General features: G+C 43.1%; 1 protein-coding gene across 2 annotated transcripts in view; it reads right to left on the bottom strand.

Annotated features, from left to right (window-relative positions):
* The window catches only part of LOC132809105 (mucin-5AC-like), a 78,436-nt gene extending 65,831 nt beyond the window's left edge, over positions 1-12,605 (bottom strand). For both annotated transcript variants that reach the window (XM_060822511.1, XM_060822512.1), the window contains exon 1: positions 12,536-12,605. The gene's annotated coding sequence lies outside the window, so the exon portion shown is untranslated. The remainder of the gene's footprint in view (positions 1-12,535) is intronic.
* Between the last annotated feature and the right edge of the window lie 8,540 nt (positions 12,606-21,145).

Below are 21,145 nucleotides of genomic sequence, written 5' to 3'. Positions count from 1 at the left end.
GTGGATTGGAAAAACAGGCTTCAAGAGAAGAACACTAATGAGATGTGGGGATTGTTCAAGGAGCAGCTACTGCGTGTCCTCGATAGGTATGTACCAGTCAGGCATGGTGTAAAGGGCCTTGTGAGGCAGCCGTGGTTTAGTAAGGAATTGGAGTCCCTTGTGAAAGGGAAGAAGGCGGCATATGTAAAGATGAGGCGTGAAGGTTCAGTAGGGGCGATTGAGAGTTATAAGGTAGCCAGGAAGGAGCTAAAGAGGGAGCTAAGAAAAGCGAGAAGGGGACATGAAAAGTCTTTAGCTGGTAGGATTAGGGAAAACCCAAAGGCTTTCTATAGGTATGTCAAGAATAAAAGGATGACTAGGGTAGGTATCGGTCCAGTCAAGGATAGTAGTGGGAAGTTGTGTGTGGAGGCGGAGGAGATTGGAGAGACATTAAATCAGTACTTTTCATCAGTATTCACTCAGGAACAGGACACTGTTGCTGATGTGAATATGGAATCACAAATAATTAGAATGGATGCCCTGGAAATATGCAGGGAAGAGGTTTTGGGAATATTGGAAAGGATGAATATAGATAAGTCTCCTGGGCCTGATGGCATTTACCCCAGGATTCTATGGGAAGCTAGGGAGGAGATAGCAGAGCCATTGGCCTGGATTTTTATGTCGTCATTGTCAACGGGAATAGTACCAGAGGACTGGAGGATAGCGAATGTGGTCCCATTGTTCAAGAAAGGGAGTAGGGATAGCCCTAGTAACTATAGGCCAGTGAGTCTGACTTCAGTGGTGGGCAAAGTCTTAGAGAGAATGGTAAGGGATAAGATTTATGAACATCTGGGTAGGAATAACGTGATCAGGGATAGCCAGCATGGTTTTGTGAAGGGCAGGTCGTGCCTCACAAACCTTATTGAGTTCTTTGAGAAGGTGACTAAGGAAGTGGATGAGGGTAAAGCAGTAGATGTTGTGTATATGGATTTTAGTAAGGCGTTCGATAAGGTTCCCCATGGTAGGCTAATGCTAAAACTTCAGAGGTATGGCATTGAGGATACATTAGAGGTTTGGATTAGGAATTGGCTGGCTGGAAGGAGACAGAGGGTAGTAGTTGATGGATTATGTTCATCTTGGAGCGCAGTTAGTAGCGGTGTACCACAAGGATCTGTTTTGGGACCATTGCTTTTTGTTATCTTTATAAATGATCTAGAGGAAGGACTTGAAAGCTGGGTAAGCAAGTTTGCGGATGACACGAAAGTCGGTGGAGTTGTGGATAGTGAGGAAGGAAGTGGTAGGTTACAGCGGGATATAGACAAGTTGCAGAGCTGGGCGGAAATGTGGCAAATGGAATTCAATGTAGCTAAGTGCGAAGTCGTTCACTTTGGTAGGAATAACAAGAAGATGGATTACTGGGCTAATGGTAGGCTACTTGGTAGTGTGGATGAGCAGAGGGATCTTGGTGTCTATGTACACAGATCTCTGAAAGTTGCCACCCAGGTAAATAGTGCTGTGAGGAAGGCATATGGTGTACTGGGCTTTATTGGCAGAGGAATTGAGTTCCGGAGTCCTGAGGTCATGTTGCAGTTGTATAAGACTCTGGTGAGGCCTCATCTGGAGTATTGTGTGCAGTTTAGGTCGCCATACTATAGGAAGGATGTGGAAGCTTTAGAACGAGTGCAGAGGAGGTTTACCAGGATGCTGCCTGGAATGGTAGGAAGATCGTATGAGGAAAGGCTGAGGCACTTGGGGCTGTTCTCATTGGAGAAGAGAAGGTTTAGGGGAGATCTGATAGAAGTGTATAAGATGATTAGGGGTTTAGATAGGGTAGATACTAAGAACCTTTTACCGCTAATGGAGTCAGGTGTTACTAGGGGACATAGCTTTAAATTAAGGGGTGGTAGGTATAGGACAGATGTTAGGGGTAGATTCTTCACACAGCGGGTTGTGAGTTCATGGAATGCCCTGCCCGTATCAGTGGTGAACTCTCCTTCTTTATGTTCATTTAAGCGGGCATTGGATAGGCATTTGGAAGTTATTGGGCTAGTATAGGTTAGGTAGAACTCGGTCGGCGCAACATCGAGGGCCGAAGGGCCTGTACTGCGCTGTATCCTTCTATGTTCTATGTTCTATATCTCCATGACCACTTCTTTTGTATTATCCCAAGCATCCACAAATTTGCTTCATATATCACCAGCCGCAATGAGCTTATTGTTCAAGAACCTGCCAGCGCAGCTAATACTCCATTACTTTGCCAACAATTTTACCTCTTCAGAGAGACAGATCAAATTCTCCCTTGCTCACTCACTCACCCAGACCCGAAGCAATCTCTCTCCATTACTGGAGCTGTGAAATATTGATTGCTGCATCCCACTATCTCTCGGTTGACTTGAAATTTCGTATCCACTTTCAAAAAGACATCGAAAGACAGAAGGAGCTACGTCTGCTTTTTTGATTAGATTAGACTTAGACTTACAGTGTGGAAACAGGCCCTTCGGCCCAACAAGCCCACACCGACCCGCCGAAGCGCAACCCACCCATACCCCTACATTTACCCCTTACCTAACACTACGGGCAATTTAGCTTGACAAATTCACCTGACCCGCACATCTTTGTGACTGTGGGAGGAAACCGGAGCACCCGGAGGAAACCCACACAGACACGGGGAGAACGTGCAAACTCCACACAGTCAGTCGCCTGAGTCGGGAATCGAACCCGGGTCTACAGGCGCTGTGAGGCAGCAGTGCTAACCACTGTGCCACCGTGCCACCCACTTTTCTCACTGATAAACTAATGGATATTTAACGTTCATGTTCATCCCCCAATCTGGGGTCCAGACAGATTAACATCAACTCTGTGTTTCATTCTTCAAATGGGCCCAACAAACGAACTACAATTTAATTGTTTATACTTGTTTTAAACTTGAAATGTCTACAGTAACGTACGTAGGACTGCCTACGATATGACACATATAATGATTATGGTAAACTGTGTCATTTTAATTGAAAAATCCACAGAACCAAATTAAGAAATATTTACTTCTGCATTTTTTTCATGTTTTTGTTGCAAACTGCATTGTTTTGATGGCATTGTTTAACATATCCTAGAATGATTAGTCTGTCATGAAGAGTGCTGTGTAATTAACATTGGCCGACATACTGACCTTTTATCCATGCCTCTGTAAACAGCTGGGATGACATGAAGTTAGGCATAGATCTTGGCAGGTGTTATGTGAATTGAAAATGTGTTGCTGGAAAAGCGCAGCAGGTTAGGCAGCATCCAAGGAACAGGAAATTCGACGTTTCGGGCATAAGCCCTTCATCAGGAAAGTTTTATGTGAAGGTTATAAGGTGAAAGATGCGGTATAGTGAGGCAATATGCGACATTATCGACTTTTGGAGAGGAAGTGGAAGAAAATACTTTATGAAATGGACTGTGATGACAGTTTAAACCAAAATCAGAGATTGTTGTAGCTCTACAGGTGATGTAAGCATCTGTGGAGGAATAATCAGTTTATGTTTGAGTTCTCAAAACCCTTCATGTAAAACCAGAAATGTTAAATCTGTTTCTCTCTCCTCAGGTCACGCCAGACCTGCTGAGTTCGTCACAACGTTTTGTATCGTTTTCAGATTGCCAACATTTGCGGTTGGGCCGGTCTCACTTTCCAGAAAGGAAGTATCTGTTCGTTTTGCTCCATCAGGTGGAATATCAAGATGACAGGATTTTAAGGTGAGAGGCAGACATTTATGTGCATTTGGGAGGCGGGAGGGGTATGGCGAAGTTAAAAGAAAATCCGTGCAAGTTGTAGTGGTGGTCGGGATTGCACTGACAACAAGCAAGTGGAGTTGGCGAACGTCGAATCATTTACAGAATACTTGGATGAACACTTGTGCCTTACTATTCAAGGGTATGGGTTAAGGACGTGAATTTGACATGGCCAGTGTATTTTAATGGTTCAGAGTCAAGAGGGTGAACGTGGCTCTCAAAAATTAGAGGATTCTGTGAAGTAGACAATTGGTGGATTACCCTGAGAGTCAACAAACCACGGGTGGATTGAAGGATTGAAAAGGAGAGTACTCCATGGCGAGGCCAGCCGTTGTGGGAAAGAAAGTTCCTCTGTTTGGATCATTCTGCGTCACAAATCAGCTGATCTACCAGTTGAGCTACAAAAGTCCATTTGGTTTGAATATCACATGGAAGTCAAAGGTACACCACAGACATTGAGATGTAACTATCAACATCACAAAGCCCCCCGCCACACAGAATCCAACACTAACAATTCCAATACTTTCACAGAATGTGACACCTACACTGACATCACTTGACATCGCTGAGGTGCATCTAAATACTTATTCACAATATGTTTCCAACGTAATGAGAGTTTTGACTTCCCAGTACAAGTTCTGCGGGAAGCAATAACCTCACACAACCTTGAGATCTCCTGCCCTGATTTTACATCTATGTTCTAGCCATTTCAACGACCCCTCCACATGATGCTGAAAAGTTCTTTGGCGAGTTTTGAGAAGATTTGTAGCTCAGGTTTAGGTTCTGGATATTGGTTCGCTCACTGAGCTGGAACATTCATTTTCAGATGTTTCATCACTGTGCGAGGTAACATATTCAGTGAAGCCCAGAATGAAGCTTTGGTTGTGTAGCCTTCTATTTATATGTTTGAGTTTCCTCGGGTCGGTGATGTCATTTCCTGTGGTGACATCGTTTCCTATGGTGATGTCATTTCCTGTTTTCTTTCTCAGGCGAATGTTAGATGGGGTCCAAGTCAATGTGGTTATTGATAGAGTTCCGGTCAGAATGCCATGCTTCGAGGTATTCTCGTGCATTTCTCTGTTTGACTTGTCCTTGGGGAAATTCATACTGGCATTGACAGGAAACCAACACAAATTTTGAACTACAGAAGAAATCATCCCAACGTCTACAAATGAAGCTGCATTAGAACACTATTTCAATGATCCGGCACACACCACAGCACAGAGGATATACGCAGAATGGAGGAAGATCACTGAAACAGTGTGATTAAAAAGAACAGGTACCCAATAAATACTGTCCACCGATTACTGAGCAACAAACCCAAACTAGCAGACAAAACATGTCCAGAAACCCTAGCCAATCCCTCCTGCATCAAAGACATCTCAGAAACGACTGACAGACGACTCAAACCTCTTGGCATCATGATAGCCAACAAACCCATGAACACACTAAAACAGTTTCTCGTCAACTTGAAAGACCCTTTCCGAACACTAAGCAAAACTAATGTTATTTACAATATACCTTGCAAGAACTGCAACAAACACTGCATTGGACAACAGGCAGAACACTAGTCACCTGGATACATGAACATCATCTCACCACAAAATTACGTTACCCTCTCACTCGTATCCTGACAGAGGCATGGAATTGAGGGTGATTTTGCAGTTTGGATTAGAAATTAGCTTTCTGCAAGAAGGGAGCGAGCGGTGGTTTTTGACAAATATTCAGCCTGGTGTCCAGTTACTAGTGGTGTGCCGCAAGGATCTGTTTTGGGACCACTGCTGTTTGTCATTTTTAGAAATGACTTAGACGCAGGCGTAGGTGGATGGATTAGTAAGTTTGCAGACGACACTAAAGTCGGTGGAGCAGTGGACAGTTTCGTAGAATGTTACAGGTTGCAGAGGGACTTTGGATAAGGTGCAGAATTGGGCTGAGAGGTGACAAATGGAGTTCAATGCAGTTAAATGTGAGGTGATGCACTTTGGGAAGAATAACAGGATGGCAGAGTACTGGGTCAATGGGGAAAGATTCTTGGTAGCGTGGATGTGCAGAGGGATCTTGGAGTCCATCTACATAGATCCCTGAAAGTTGCCACCGAGGTGGATAGTGCCGTTAAGAAGGCATACAGTGTGTTAGATTTCATTGGTAGAGGGATTGAGTTCTGGAGCTGCAATATCATGTTGCGACTGTACAAAACGCAGGTGTGGCCACACTTGGAATATTGTGTACAGCTCTGGTCCCCTGAAAATTTTGGGTGGGACGTGAAAACATTGAAATAGGTGCAGAGGAGACTTGCCAGGTTGTTGCCTGGTCTGGAGTGAAGGTCTTATGTGGAAAGGCTGAAAGACTTGACTCTCTTCTCATTGGAAAGAAGAAGGCTCAGAGGGGATTGGATAGAGACACACAGCATGATCAGAGGATCAGATAGGGCAGACCGTGAAAATCTTTCTCCTATGTTAATTATGTCAGCTTGTACGAGGGGACATAACTACAATATGAGGGGTGATAGATTTAAGACAGATGTCAGAGGCAGGTCCTTTACACAGAGAGTGGTAAGGGCGTGGAATGCCCTTCCTGCTCATGCAGTCAACTCAGCCACATCAGGGAGATTTAACCAATCCTTAGATAAGCATATGGATGATTTTGGGAGAGAGTAGGTGAAGGGCTGAGAATAGTTCACAGGTCGGTGCAACATCGAGGGCTGAAGGGCCTGTTCTGCGCTGTGTTGTTCTATGTTCTATGTTTTATATATGGATGAGGATGGACACCACTTCGACTGGGGCAACACATCCATCCTCGGACAAGCCATACAGAGACATGCACGAGCAATCCTACAAGCATGGCATTCTAACCGGAAATATACCAATAAAAACATTGACTTGGATCCATCTACCACTCCCTGAGGAAAAGAACATGAAACGACAGCACCACAGGAAGGCATGACACCACAGGAAATAACATTATCAGCTCTAGGAATCTCACACATATAAATGGAGAGCAGGCTACACCACCAGTGCTTCGTTCGGAGGCTCAATAGGCAATAGACAATAGGTGCAGGAGGAGGCCATTCTGCCCCTCGAGCCTGCACCAACATTCATTATGATCATGGCTGATCATCCTCAATCAGTATCCTGTTCCTGCCTTATCTCTATAACCCTTGATTCCACTGTCCTTGATAGCTCTTTCCAACTCTTTCTTAAACGAATCCAGAGACTGGGCCTCCACTGCCTTCTGGGGTAGAGAATTCCACACAGCCATCACACTCTGGGTGCAGAAGTTTCTCCTCATCTCTGTCCTAAATGCCGACCCCTTATTTTTAAGCTGTGTCCTCTGGTTCGGGACTCACACATCAGCGGAAACATGTTTCCTGCCTCCAGACTATCCAATCCTTTAATAATCTTATACGTCTCAATCAGATCCCCTTTCAGTACAAGCCCAGTCGCTCCAATCTTTCAACATAAGATAGTCCCGCCATTCCAGGAATTGACCTCATGAACCTGCACTGCACTCCCTCAATAGCTAGAATGTCTTTCCTCAAATTTGGAGACCAGAACTGCGCACAATATTCCAGGTGCGGTCTCACCAGGGCCCAGTACAACTGCAGAAGAACCTCTTTGCTTCTATACTCAATCCCTCTTGTTATGAAGGCCAGCATGCTATTAGCCTTCTTCACTACCTGCTGTACCTGCATGCTTGCCTTCATTGACTGGTGTACAAGAACAGCCAGATCGCTTTGTATTGCCCCTTTACCTAATTTGGCTCCATTTAGTAGTAATTTGCCTTCCTGTTCTTGCCACCAAAGTGGATAACCACACATTTATGCACATTAAACTGCATCTGCCATGCATCCGTCCACTCATCTAGCCTGTCCAGGTCACCCTGTAATCTCCTAACATCCTCCTCACATTTCACCCTGCCACCCAGCTTTGTATCATCAGCAAATTTGCGAATGTCACTATTAATACCATCTTCTATATCATTAATATATATTGTAAAAAGCTGTGGTCCCAGCACTGATCCTTGCGGTACCCCACTGGTCACTGTCTGCTATTTCAAAATGGAGCCATTTATCACTACTCTTTGTTTCCTGTCAGCCAACCAACTTTCAATCCAAGTCAGTAGTTTTCCCCCAATGCCATGCGCCATAATTTTGCTCACTAACCTCCTATGTGGACTTTATCAAATGCTTTCTGAAAGTCCAGGTACACTGCATCCACTGGTTCTCCATCTTCAGAGTTACATCCTCAAAAAATTCCAGAAGATTAGTCAAGCATGATTTTTCCTTCATAAATCCATGCTGACTGTGACCTATCAATTTACTGCTATCCAGATGTGTCGCTGACAATGTTACCTCGTATGGTGATGAAACATCTGAAAATGTACCTTCCACTTCTGTGAACAAACTTAAATCCAGAAACGTTCTTTGTTGTCTGCTTTGTCCATACCTTTCTTAGTTTTGTTGCATCTGCATCGGGCCCACGCTTCGACATTCCCCAGCTTAACCCAATGCCCACAGCCACACGTGTCATATGCTATGCTCCTAGGATAAACATCACAGACTGTTCAAGCGTTCTTCATAGAACATAAAACATAGAAAAATACAGCGCAGTACAGGCCTCTGGTCCTCGATGTTGCGCCTACCCAAGCCTACCTAACCTACACTAGCCCACTATCCTCCATATACCTATCTAATGCCCGTTTAAATGCCCATAAAGAGGGAGAGTCCACCACTGCTACTGGCAGGGCATTCCATGAACTCACGACTCGCTGAGTAAAGAATCTACCCCTAACATCTGTCCTATACCTACCTCCCCTTAATTTAAAGCTATGCCCCCTCGTAATATCTGACTCCATACGTGGAAAAAGGTTCTCATGGTCAACCTTATCTAAACCCCTCATCATCTTGTACACCTCTATCAAGTCACCACTAAACCTTCTTTTCTCCAATGAAAACAGCCCCAAGTGCCTCAGCCTTTCCTCATACAATCTTCCTACCATACCAGGCATCATCCTGGTAAACCTCCTCTGCACCCGTTCCAATGCCTCCACATCCTTCCTATAGTATGGCGCCAAAACTGCACACAATACTCTAGATGCGGCCACACCAGAGTCTTATACAACTGCAACTTGACCTCAGGACTCCGGAACTCAATTCCTCTAGCAATAAAAGCCAGTACACCATATGCCTTCTTCACAGCACTATTTACCTGGGTGGCAACTTTCAGAGATCTTTCAGACACCAAGATCCCTCTGCTCATCCACACTACCAAGTATCCGACCATTAGCCCAGTACTCCATCTTCTTGTTACTTTTACCAAAGTGAATCACTTCACACTTACCTACATTGAACTCCATTTGCTACCTTTCTGCCCAGCTCTGCAGCTTATCTATATTCCGCTGTAACCTGTCACATCCTTCCTCACTGTCAACAACTCCAACGACTTTCTTATCATCCGCAAACTTGCTCACCCAAACTTCTATGCCCTCCTCCAGGTCATTTATAAAAACGACAAACAGGAATGGTCCCAAAACAGATCCTTGCGGAACACCGCTCGTAACTGCACTCCAAGATGAACCTTTACCATCAACTACTACCCTCTGTCTTCTTCCAGCCAGCCAATTCCTAATCCAAACCTCCAACTCACCCTCAATGCCATACCTACGTATTTTTTTGCAGTAGCCTACCATGGGGAAGCTTATCAAACGCCTTACTAAAATCCATATACACCACATCTACCGCTTTACCCTCGTCCATCTCCTGAGTCACCTTCGCAAAGAATTCAATTAGGTTTGTGAGGCACGACCTGCCCTTCACAAAACCATTCTGACTATCCTTGATCACATTATTCCTATCCAGATGTTCATCAATCCTATCCCTTACAATTCTATCTAAGACTTTACCCACAACAGAAGTGAGACTCACCAGCCTATAGTTACTAGAGTTATCCCTACTCCCCGTCTTGAACAAGGGAACCACATTTGCTATCCTCCAGTCTTCTGGCACTATTCGTGTAGACAACGAGGACATAAAAATCAAGGCCAATGGCTCTACAATCTCCTCCCTTGTTTCCCAGAGAATCCCAGGGTAAATGCCATCAGGCCCAGGGGACATATCTATTTTCACCCTTTCCAGAATTTCCAATACCTCTTCCCTACATATCTCAAAGCCATCCATTCTAATTAATTGTGACTCAGTATTCACATCGGCAACAATGTCCTGTTCCTGAGTGAATACTGACGAAAAGTATTTATTCAGTGTCTCTCCAATCTCTTCAGCCTCCACGCACAACTTCCCACTACTATCCCTGACTGGATCTATTCCTACCCTAGTCATTCTTTTATTCCTGACATACCTATAGAAAGCCCTTGGGTTTTCCCTAATCCTACCAACCAAGGACTTTTCATGTCCCCTCCTTGTTGCTCTTAGCTCTCTCTTTAGATCCTTCCTGGCTACCTTATAACTCTCAATCGCCCCTACTGAACCTTCACCCCCTCAGTCCATCCCCTTAGTCAATGATTACCATTGTCCTCAGTGACTGCATCCCACTCAGTATGTTCCTTTCCCCTCACTCATAAATCCAACCTCACCTCAGTAATTCCCTCCCACTACTTTCAGTCACTATATCTTATTAGCCTCAGTTACCACATGCCATTCCATTCAGTCAGTGCACCCCACTATCCTCATTCAATTCAACCCGTTCACTTCAGTCACTGCATCCGATTCCCTTAAGTCAGACTATCCCATTCACCTCAGTCAATACTTCTCATTCCACTCAGTCAATACAGCCCCTTCCACTCAGTTATTGTATCAGACACAAGTCAGTGATTTCTTAATCCCACTTGCCCCGCCCATGTCCTTCTCCACCTTGTTGTGGTATCGACTCTTCCTCGGAACACATTTGGGCTGCCACACTACTGTAACCACTCTCGCAGACAGAGTGTGAATATCAGCGAAAACAGAACACGACTGTTCATTGTAGTGAAAAGGTCACAATGTGTTTCTGACATTTACTGCTTTCTTTATGGATAAGCATTAATGGTTTGTGAAACATTAAATTCTGCTGGTCATGCAAAACCTGTTAATCAAATTATGGGTGATTTATGAATAATTCTCCCTTCAGTTTCATATTTTGTGCCACACCCTGACTACCGTATGTTGTTCTGGAAACCGCATATTACAGGAGGGATATAACTGTCCTGCAGAGTGTGCACAGGACATTGACCAGGATATTCACAGATATTGACAGAAGGGAGCCGGCTTCAGCATAAACATAAGTGAATGAGAGAAGCTTTCAATCTTGGTTCCTAATTTCATCTCACTGAACTTCTCATCAGGCATGATGGGCTGAGTGTCCTAACTCTTTTGATAGAACATTTAGATTAGATTAAATTACTTACAGTGTGGAAACAGACCCTTCGGCCCAAATAGTCCACACCGACCCGCCGAAGCAGAACCCACCCATACCCCTACATTTACATCTTACCTAAGACAACGGGCAATTTAGCATGGCCAATTCGCCCGACCCGCACATCTTTGGACTGTGGGAGGAAAGAGCTGAAAATGTGTTGCTGGAAACGCGCAGCAGGTCAGGCAGCATCCAAAGAGCAGCATTATGCCCGAAACGTCGATTCTCCTGCTCTGTGGAGGCTTCCTGACCTGCTGCGCTTTTCCAGCAACACATTTTCAGCTCTGATCTCCAGCCCTCACTTTCTCTACTGTGGGAGGAAACCGGAGCACCCGGAGGAAACCCATGCAGACACGGGGAGTGCAGGCCCAGGGCAGGAAATTGGGACGAGTGTTGAGATTACTGTGTTTTTGGTTGTGTTAAAACTGTGCAGGATTAAATCAGACATCGTTGTGAAACATTTGCTATTCTATTTTCAACGTCCATCACCTTCTCTGTGTCTACATTTCAGTCAACTGCTCCAATGGAGAATAATGCATTACTCGGTAGCTCCAGAAAGCAAACAAAAATGAATAAAAAACAAACATGTCAGGTTTGCTGGACAAACAAGTCGTAGAAAATCTCAGCACTTTAAAAGATAGGTTTCTGAAAAGGATCTGATTTCTTTTTTCGAAATAATTTGTAGATTGATCGCTGCCTTTGTATTATCACAAACATCCAACATTTCCTTTGGTATTTAATGTAACACATGCTACTTATTGTTCTAGAGTTTGTAGAGCACAAATAATAGGCCATTCTTTCCCCATACAGACTTCCTCTCCACAGACACAGATTGAGATTTCCCTCACTCACTCATTCCAACCTAAAATGCCAGTGTGATCTTTACAATTCGTCATCACTGTGGCCACAAAATGCAACGTGGGATCAACCAATTTCTCTCATTCCGTCCCCACAAGATTGACATCGACCTCCCAACTTCAAATGGTGCATTGAGAGGCAGAGGGCAATTCAACTGTTTCTGTCAATGACAACCCAATTGACTTTACTTCTATGTTTCTCGTTCACTGTGAACCAGATAGAGTCATATCCGGCACTTTCCTTGAAAGAAACCCAAACAAACAAAACAATTTTCGATGGGTAAACCTTTGAGCCCAACAATGATTTTTCCACATGAACAATCCCCAAGCACCCAATCATTAAAACCTATGCATTCCTGGTACAGGCTTTTTCTTCTTTAGCTCCATTTCCAATCCTGATGTTTTGAAACGCTGTCAACATTCGAAACAAAATGTCCATGAAAGGAGCATTGCATCGGTAGAATAATCACCAAGTCAATCATTGATGGGCTTACTTCAATCATTAGTTCACATTGGGCTGCTTACCAAATCTCCAAAGGTAATGCTGGTGTTGAGGTACAGCAGGTTATATGTTCATGTCATTCCTCTTCAGTCAGGCAGAATGTCTTGATATAACGAATGGCACATTCAGCGCTACCCACTATGTTACACATGCAATGACAGTGGTTATTATGCTATTTATGGTACGCCAAAGATTTACATTAATGTACGTTCAATGCAAACTCAGGATTTTGCATTGGAAGAATTTAAATACCCGAAACAAAGAAGCATCTCATTAGTTTGTTTTTTAGTCTCGTAACAGACTTCCGTGATGAAGGATGTATGGTAACTGAGATTAGCTTCAGAATAAGCAACAGAAATAATCTGAGAAGAGATATGGGCAGGTTTTATCTGCAGAATACAAATTTGAAACATAGAATATAATGAGACAAAATGTGACATTATCTCAATTTAAATGCAAATTGGACAGAATGGCAAAATGGAAATGAAAACCATGCTATTATAAAGCAAAATGAACATTCAGCAGTTCTTGCATCCTCTGTGGAAAGAGAAACAAAGCTAGTATTTCTGGTCCAGAGAATCTTCTTCACAATTTAAAACCTGAAACGTTAAATCTCCAGGGATGCTGTCAGTCCTATTGCAATTTATCCAGACATTTCAGTTTTTGTTTCAGATTCCGAGCATCCACAATCCTTTGTTTCCTTCGCTTCTTTTTCTTTTGTATGACAGCCCCAAGATTGTGATACAATGGAAATGCCTAGCTTTGTTGTCTGAAGACACGCAAAGTCGCCAAAGTCATGCAGGACCACAGGCATGTTCTTCCACTAAAGGCAGAAGGCTGTTAGTCAACAAGGGTCAAAAATAGTGCAGCATCGTTTTAAAGTGAGAGACAGGACGTTTGGAGAAGATTTGAGAGAAATGAATAGTTACAGTATGGATTGCACAGTCTTGGAGGGATGTTGACATGGGAAATGTCACAATCTTTAAACAAGACTTGGAAAAACAGTTGAAGTAACATAGTATTCAATGTTATGCGTCTCCTCCGGGAGAGTAGGTGTTTTGCACATCGTGTATTGTTTACAGGAGGTTCACTTCCAACTGCAGGAGGCGATGAAAGAGACAATTAGTGGCAATTTCACTGAAGGGTCAACACACCTCAGCTGGAGGAAAGGGTTGAGAAGGAAGTGCGGTCATGGCATTCTATGCCGTTGTGGGAAGTGAAGCCACTCGGTTGGGACCCCACTGCAAATCGACAATCATACCAAGTGAACGACCAACCACAATGTTTACCTTGTTTAATACACAGACACCATGCAGTTACTGAGTCATAGAAAACCTGCAACACCAAAAAAAGGGCCTTCCACTGATCAACTTATGGCCAGACAACAACAAAAGCCCAATTCATCAACTTTACTAACACCTTCCATCCCGACCTGAAATTCACCTGGACTGTCTCAGACTCCTCCCTCCCCTTCCTAGACCTTTCCATCTCTAGCTCGGGCGACCGACTCAACACAGACATCTATTATAAACCGACTGACTCCCACAGCTACCTGGACTACACCTCCTCCCACCCTGCCCCCTGTAAAAACGCCATCCCATATTCCCAATTCCTTCGTCTCCGCCGCATCTGCTCCCAGGAGGACCAATTCCAACACCGCACAGCCCAGATGGCCTCCTTCTTCAAGGACCGCAGATTCCCCCCAGACGTGATCGACAATGTCCTCCACCGCATCTCCTCCACTTCCCGCTCCTCCGCCCTTGAGCCCCGCTCCTCCAACCGCCACCAAGACAGAACCCCACTGGTTCTCACCTACCACCCCACCAACCTCCGCATACAACGTATCATCCGCCGCCATTTCCGCCACCTCCAAACGGACCCCACCACCAAGGATATATTTCCCTCCCCTCCCCTATCAGCGTTCCGCAAGGACCACTCCCTCCGTGACTCCCTCGTCAGATCCACACCCCCCACCAACCCAACCTCCACCCCCGGCACCTTCCCCTGCAACCGCAGGAAATGTAAAACTTGCGCCCACACCTCCACACTCCCTTCCCTCCAAGGCCCCAAGGGATCCTTCCATATCCGCCACAAGTTCACCTGTACCTCCACACACATCATCTATTGCATCCGCTGCACCCGATGTGGCCTCCTCTATATTGGTGAGACAGGCCGCTTACTTGCGGAACGCTTCAGAGAACACCTCCGGGCCGCCCGGACCAACCAACCCAATCACCCCGTGGCTCAACACTTTAACTCTCCCTCCCACTCCACCGAGGACATGCAGGTCCTTGGACTCCTCCACCGGCAGAACATAACAACACGACGGCTGGAGGAGGAGCGCCTCATCTTCCGCCTGGGAACCCTCCAACCACAAGGTATGAATTCAGATTTCTCCAGTTTCCTCATTTCCCCTCACCCCACCTTGTCTCAGTCGGTTCCCTCAACTCAGCACTGCCCTCCTAACCTGCAATCCTCTTCCTGACCTCTCCGCCCCCACCCCACTCCGGCCTATCACCCTCACCTTGACCTCCTTCCACCTATCCCACCTCCATCGCCCCTCCCCCAAGTCCCTCCTCCCTACCTTTTATCTTAGCCTGCTTGGCTACACTCTCTCATTCCGGATGAAGGGCTTATGCTCGAAACGTCGAATTCTCTATTCCTGAGATGCTGCCTAACCTGCTGTGCTTTAACCAGCAACACATTTGCAGCCCAATAATTCGAAATCCATTTTACAATATTTAACCCAGAATCTTGTTTATCTTCGTAATGTAAAGGCATACCTAAATATTTGTTTCCAATTATATGAGGGACTCAGAACCCCACCCCAATTCTGTATGAAATTTTGGCTCACACATCCTTCACACGTTCTGCCCATTACCTCAAATCTATGTTCCCATCCGTGACTTTGATGTCTCCATCAACGTGAAAAGTTGCTTTTCATCTTTAGAACATAGAACATTACATCGCAGCACAGGCCCTTCGGCCCTTGATGATGTGCCGACCTGTGAGAACAATCTGAAGCCCGTCTAAGCTGCACTATTCCATTCTCGTTCATATGCCTATCCAATGACAATTTAATTACTCTGTTTACTCTGTCTAGATCCGCCATAATATTATTCATTTACAGTATTTTCTAATCCCAATATCCTCTGCTATGAGTAAACTATACCTCATCTGTTCAAATCCTCTTCATTTGTGAGAATATTCAGCCCAGGGAAGATCGCGGTAAATTGTCTCTGCACCCTAACTGCTGCAATCAAATCCCTCCACAATGTCGGTTCAGTAACAGCATTCAATTCGCCAGCTGTAGTGCAATTAACTTTACAGGAGGCTGCATTAATTTGGATAAATATATTGTCTTCTGTGTCTGTGCGGGTTTCAGGGGTTGCTTTAGTTTCAGTGTCGTCACTCATGTTAATGATTTTTTGTCAGAGTATGTCTTAGTTTAAAGGACAGTATTAATTTGTCACCTAATGTACTGTCAGGATCATTTCACCAAGTGGTTGGTGGGAATCTGGAACTCAATGTCTGTAAGGGTGGTCGAGACAGAAACCTTCAAAACTTTAGAGAGGTATTGAGGTATGAGCTTTTGTTACAAAGGGGTACAGCGCTCTGAAACAAAAGCTCGAAACAGGATCAGAATAGCAGCCAAACAATATTTTTTTCTGTGTTATTAATATCTAACGATCTTTGCATCTATTTTTCATAATTTCAGAATCTGTATTAGTTTCAGACATTTCAACATGCTTCAGATATTTGATTTCCTACAATGTCACTGCGAGCTGGAACCATGGGACACAGTCTCAGAACAGGGCATGGAGCGTTCAGTATTAAGATGATCAGAGAGTTTCCAAACAGACACTGTGGGGTACACCCGAAACGTTGATTTCTCGACGTCCTCATACTCAGTGCGATGCTGTGCTCTTTCACCTGACTGTTGCTTACCTGTGGATCTCTCTGGTTCAGAACGTAATTGAGGTCAAGACTGTCAATACGTTCCAGAAGGAGACTGGTGACCTTCTGAGGGCAATCGGGATGAACTGATAGAGGAAGAATGTGGAAAAAAATCATTGTGGTGAAAGGTCGCAAGTACTTTCCACACGTCCACGGAACTACGATGCATATATGCACTCGTTAATGAATGCTGTAATCATATGCCTATGTGTACTGTGAGATAACTTACAGAAATTGTTGGCGACATCGATTCAAATATTATTTCCTATTCAGCATTATGCAATCACTAGGACACCAAGGAAGGACATTTCGTCTATTTAGCCGTATATAACGTTTCAATGTGTTATTTTGTCAGATGATCGAGTGCCTTTCCTGCAGTATTCACGTGAAATATGCAGTTCACAAGTTTGAGGCAGCAGTATCTTTAATTATTTTTTCCAGGCATAAATAAGCTTGACCAGGATTTTAAACTGAAGCATTGGATCTGAGTGTCTGCAATGGACTAATTTACTGAAATATCAAATGTCACCGCTCATGCCTTTTTTTAAAAAAAACTGAGTTTTGAGATTAAAGGTAGTATATCCATGCAAATGCAAACTTTTCAACTAAAATAAGGAAAAGCAGGATGCAAAATCGAGATCAAATGTTCACTCAAACATTGAAGGAATATCTGAACAAAGCATTTCTTTTTCCACAGCCCGATGGACGAAGACAATTCTTTGGTGAAAATCGACATGAAATTCAGTTTCAGCTACAAAAAGATTCCTGTTAAACATATTTGTCTTGTTCATGGGTTTTTCAAATAATGTGATTTATTTTCTTCCATAGAGACTTCCCCAGGTTCTTTAGCTCTTCTCTGAATTTGTTCTGGGTAGCTGCATAAATGCATGGGTTCAGGAAACAACTCAACAACTTCAGCATATCTCCTGTTTCAGTCGCGATGAATTCAGGGTTGCTAAAGTCACCTCGATAGTAATTACCGTGTGACAATCTGGTCATGACCAAACTCACAGAATGTGTCAACCAAAGCAATATGAAACTGCCTGATACCGAGAACAATAAAATAATGGACTTCCTCCGGTTTTCCATCCCTGAATTGTTTTGCTTCTCAGATCTGTGACCCTGGAGTCCAATGCGAGTCCTATTCGCCACGACAACACGGTGAATGGTTAAAGAATTAAACAAGAAAATTAGGAGAAATGGAAGCCAAGCAACCCAGGCGCTATGGAACCAGACAAACGCCATTCCGGGAGATGAAGCAAAGAAAGTTACACTTGACCGGCAGCCTCATTCAATTTTATTAATGATTTGCTCTGGTTCATATGCAAACAAAACCGGGATGTTCTTTAACAAGATCAGAACTGAGATGATTATTAATATTGCGATTGAAGTTTTCTTGGTGCAGTGTTTTGTCTTAAACTTCTGACAGCAGATCACCACAAATCTGTCAAATGTGAAGGAAACGGTGAACCAAACACTTAGATCAAGACCGATGGTAATCATATATACAATGAGCTTGCACACAAGTGTGTTGGACAAGAAGGAAAATGGAAAGTGATAACTCAAAATAAGATACACTACAATATTATTGATAATAACCAATATATCCGAGGTTGCCACAGCCAACATATAAGCTGAGATGCAGTTGGAAAGACCACAGTTTCCTCGGAAAAGAATTAAAATAGTCATCATGTTTGCTGTCAGAGAAACAGGAATCATGGTTAATATTGAAATGCATGATTGAAACAGAGGAAAAGATACTTTTGAACACATTCTGAGTGATTTACAAAATAGAAAATTTACCCAAGCATTTAATATGCTGTTCCAGTCATCATTCTGTGTGGTATTGTCGGACTGTCTAAAGATCAACAGATATATTCTCAGAGGACTCTTATGTTGAATTATTATTGCTAAACTACTAATGCTTCTAGAAAAAGGAAATAGGAAAAATTGTCTTGACATGATTTTCGATATTGCTCTTGTAGCACTGAGACATACAGTATGTAGCATTCATATTGAAAAAAACGAAACTCAATTAAACACAAACTGATTGAATGCCTTACCTGGAAGACTAACAGCTGCGAGAAGTGGATAGTAAATCTCTTTCAACAGCAAAATCGGTGGTTTTGCCATTTCTGAGAATGAATGTCTTCAGCAGAGGCTGAAGGTCTGTGACTGGTGTGTGGTCAAGGTATGGAAAGGTAATGTGCATTTATACATGCATCAGACCTCGAAAGATGCAATTATCTCAAATCATCACTGATCCTACTCACAATCACCTGTACAAAGAAAGCAAACTTTACTTTTTCATAATACCCGAAATAAAATATGATCTGCACCTGGCATCGTTGACTTCATTTCCATTGCCTTCTCTGTTCACTGGATTCCAATGTCATGTAGTTTACCTCATTTCTGAATTTAGACGGTTTTCCTTTGCATGAAATAATCTTGCCTCGTGAATTGGCATCTAGTTTTTTTTTGTCATTGATCGCATTGTCGACTGTACTCTTCTCTGGCCAATTGCGAATTGTTCCATCAGTAATGCATATGGCGGCTCATCACAGTCTAACCATTATCCAGTTTCTGAAATTGAATCCTCAGTTGCGATTCATGGACAAGGGAATATTAAACGATTGATTACCCATCCTGGAGATTCACTGCTCTCCACATCCTATTCAATGAAACCAGTAATTTTCTTTCTTGACATTAACAATTCCATCCTCACAGGCAGTAATACATTCTAGTCAAGTGGGAATTACATAAATCATGTGATAGCCTGGGTATGAACACCGAGCACTGAATGAATCTAAGTGTTTCTTTCAGAAAACACAATGAAGCTACTAATGTTGAAGAATATAGAGAAGGAATTGAATATCAACACATCAGGAGTGAAGTAGTATCAGAGAAATTAATTGGGCCATATAATCTCCTGGTCCTGATAAACTGCACTTTGGAATAGAAAAGATGTAACTCGAATTGTAGTAGATACATTGATTTTAATTTTTCAAAAAGAAACTTCATTCAGAAAGAGTACTAGAAGATTCTAAAACTGCCAACGTGTCTACGTTTTGGAAAAAAAGGAACGTGACCAATCTTTTTTAAACGTGAGACAAACTGCTGAACATATCTTGTTGAGGAAAATGCAGCAGATTCAACTGTTCAGTTCAAAACAGCAGTCCACGTGGAAAATCACAGATTAATTAAGCAAAAGCGACATGGTTCCAGAAAAGGAAAATAATTTCTCAGAAATTCGTTCGAACTTTTCGAGAAAGTCTGACATTTATCGTAAGGAAGAGAAACAGAATGTTCACACTAACAGAAGGCGTTTCGCAATGAACAATGCAAAAGGATAATACACAAATGTCCATGCTGTTGGGGATAGTTTATCAGCGTAGTTTGAAAATGTGATATTTGGCAGGAAATAACAAATGGTCTTCAGGAGTGATTTTTAGAAATGGTGATCTTTATAGGTAGGTTTTACCAAGGCTTCAACAAATGTGTGTCCTGGTCCTACAAATGTTTTGTAATCGACGTTAATGATTTGCAGGAAGGAAGGGAATGCACTTTTGCCAAATTTTCAGACAACACAACAACAGGTGACATGGCAAATTCTAAGAAAGGTAGAACCAATCTACGGAGAGATACTGACGGGTTAAGTAAGTGGGCAAAATTATGCCCACCGGAATAAAAAGCGAAAACTTGAGAGATTGATCATGTTGAAAGGAAGAACAAGAAAACGCAGCATTATTTAAAAGAAAATGATGGAAAAAAGCTGCAGAACATAAATGCTTGAAACATAGGAACGCACAGGGTGGTGCAAGAGATATTTAGGAAAACTAATTGAACTTTGGCCCAAATTTCATAGGGGTTGGATAAGACGAATATGCAATAGTTACTGAAAAGTGCTGGTGAGACCACAATCGGATTACTGTGAACAATTTCAATCTACTAATTTAAGATAATGTATTATTACTTTACAGGAGGTTCACAAAATTTCAGATATACTCTGCTCGGTGTGGAGGTTTTGGCAAATGTGCAAAAGCTTAATGGAAATCTGCTGTGGGCAGTTTGAACTATGAGAGATGACGTCATTAACTGTAGAATTCGGAAGGGACTTGACGAAGTAAATGCTGAGAACACGTTTTTCTTTATCGGAGAGTCCAGAATCAAATGATATTGGATCAGAATAAAGGCAATTCAATTTAACACACAGATAAGATGGAATTTCTTCTCTCAAATGATTATGTCTCGGGGCCCCTTGCCCCAGAGAGCTAAGGGTCAGAGTCCAAGCTTCTACGTAAGGCTGAGACCGATAGATTCTGATCACGAAAGGAATCAATAATTAGTGGAAAAGTCAAGAATGGGAGGTGAACAATATTGGGTCGATCATGCTGCTGTTGCATGTCAGAGTCGGCGCGAGAAGCTATGTGGTCTATTCTTGTTCATACTTCCTGCGACCTTATGGCAATCATATGTACGACTTATCACCTCAAGCCGTATTTGGTTGCTATGTCCATTGCCAAGTGGAAAATTATTTTGTGTTTTTGCAGCGTGAAGTGATCAACTATTGCCTTCTTAACATCTCAGCAATCACCACGAGATTACAGGATGTAAGCTTGCTCACTGAGATGGAATGATCATTCTTGGACATTTCATCACCATGTGAGATAACATAA

Source organism: Hemiscyllium ocellatum, unplaced genomic scaffold (genome assembly GCF_020745735.1).
Source record: "Hemiscyllium ocellatum isolate sHemOce1 unplaced genomic scaffold, sHemOce1.pat.X.cur. R10, whole genome shotgun sequence".
NCBI lineage: Eukaryota > Metazoa > Chordata > Chondrichthyes > Orectolobiformes > Hemiscylliidae > Hemiscyllium > Hemiscyllium ocellatum.
This window is presented reverse-complemented; position numbering and strand designations above follow the sequence as displayed.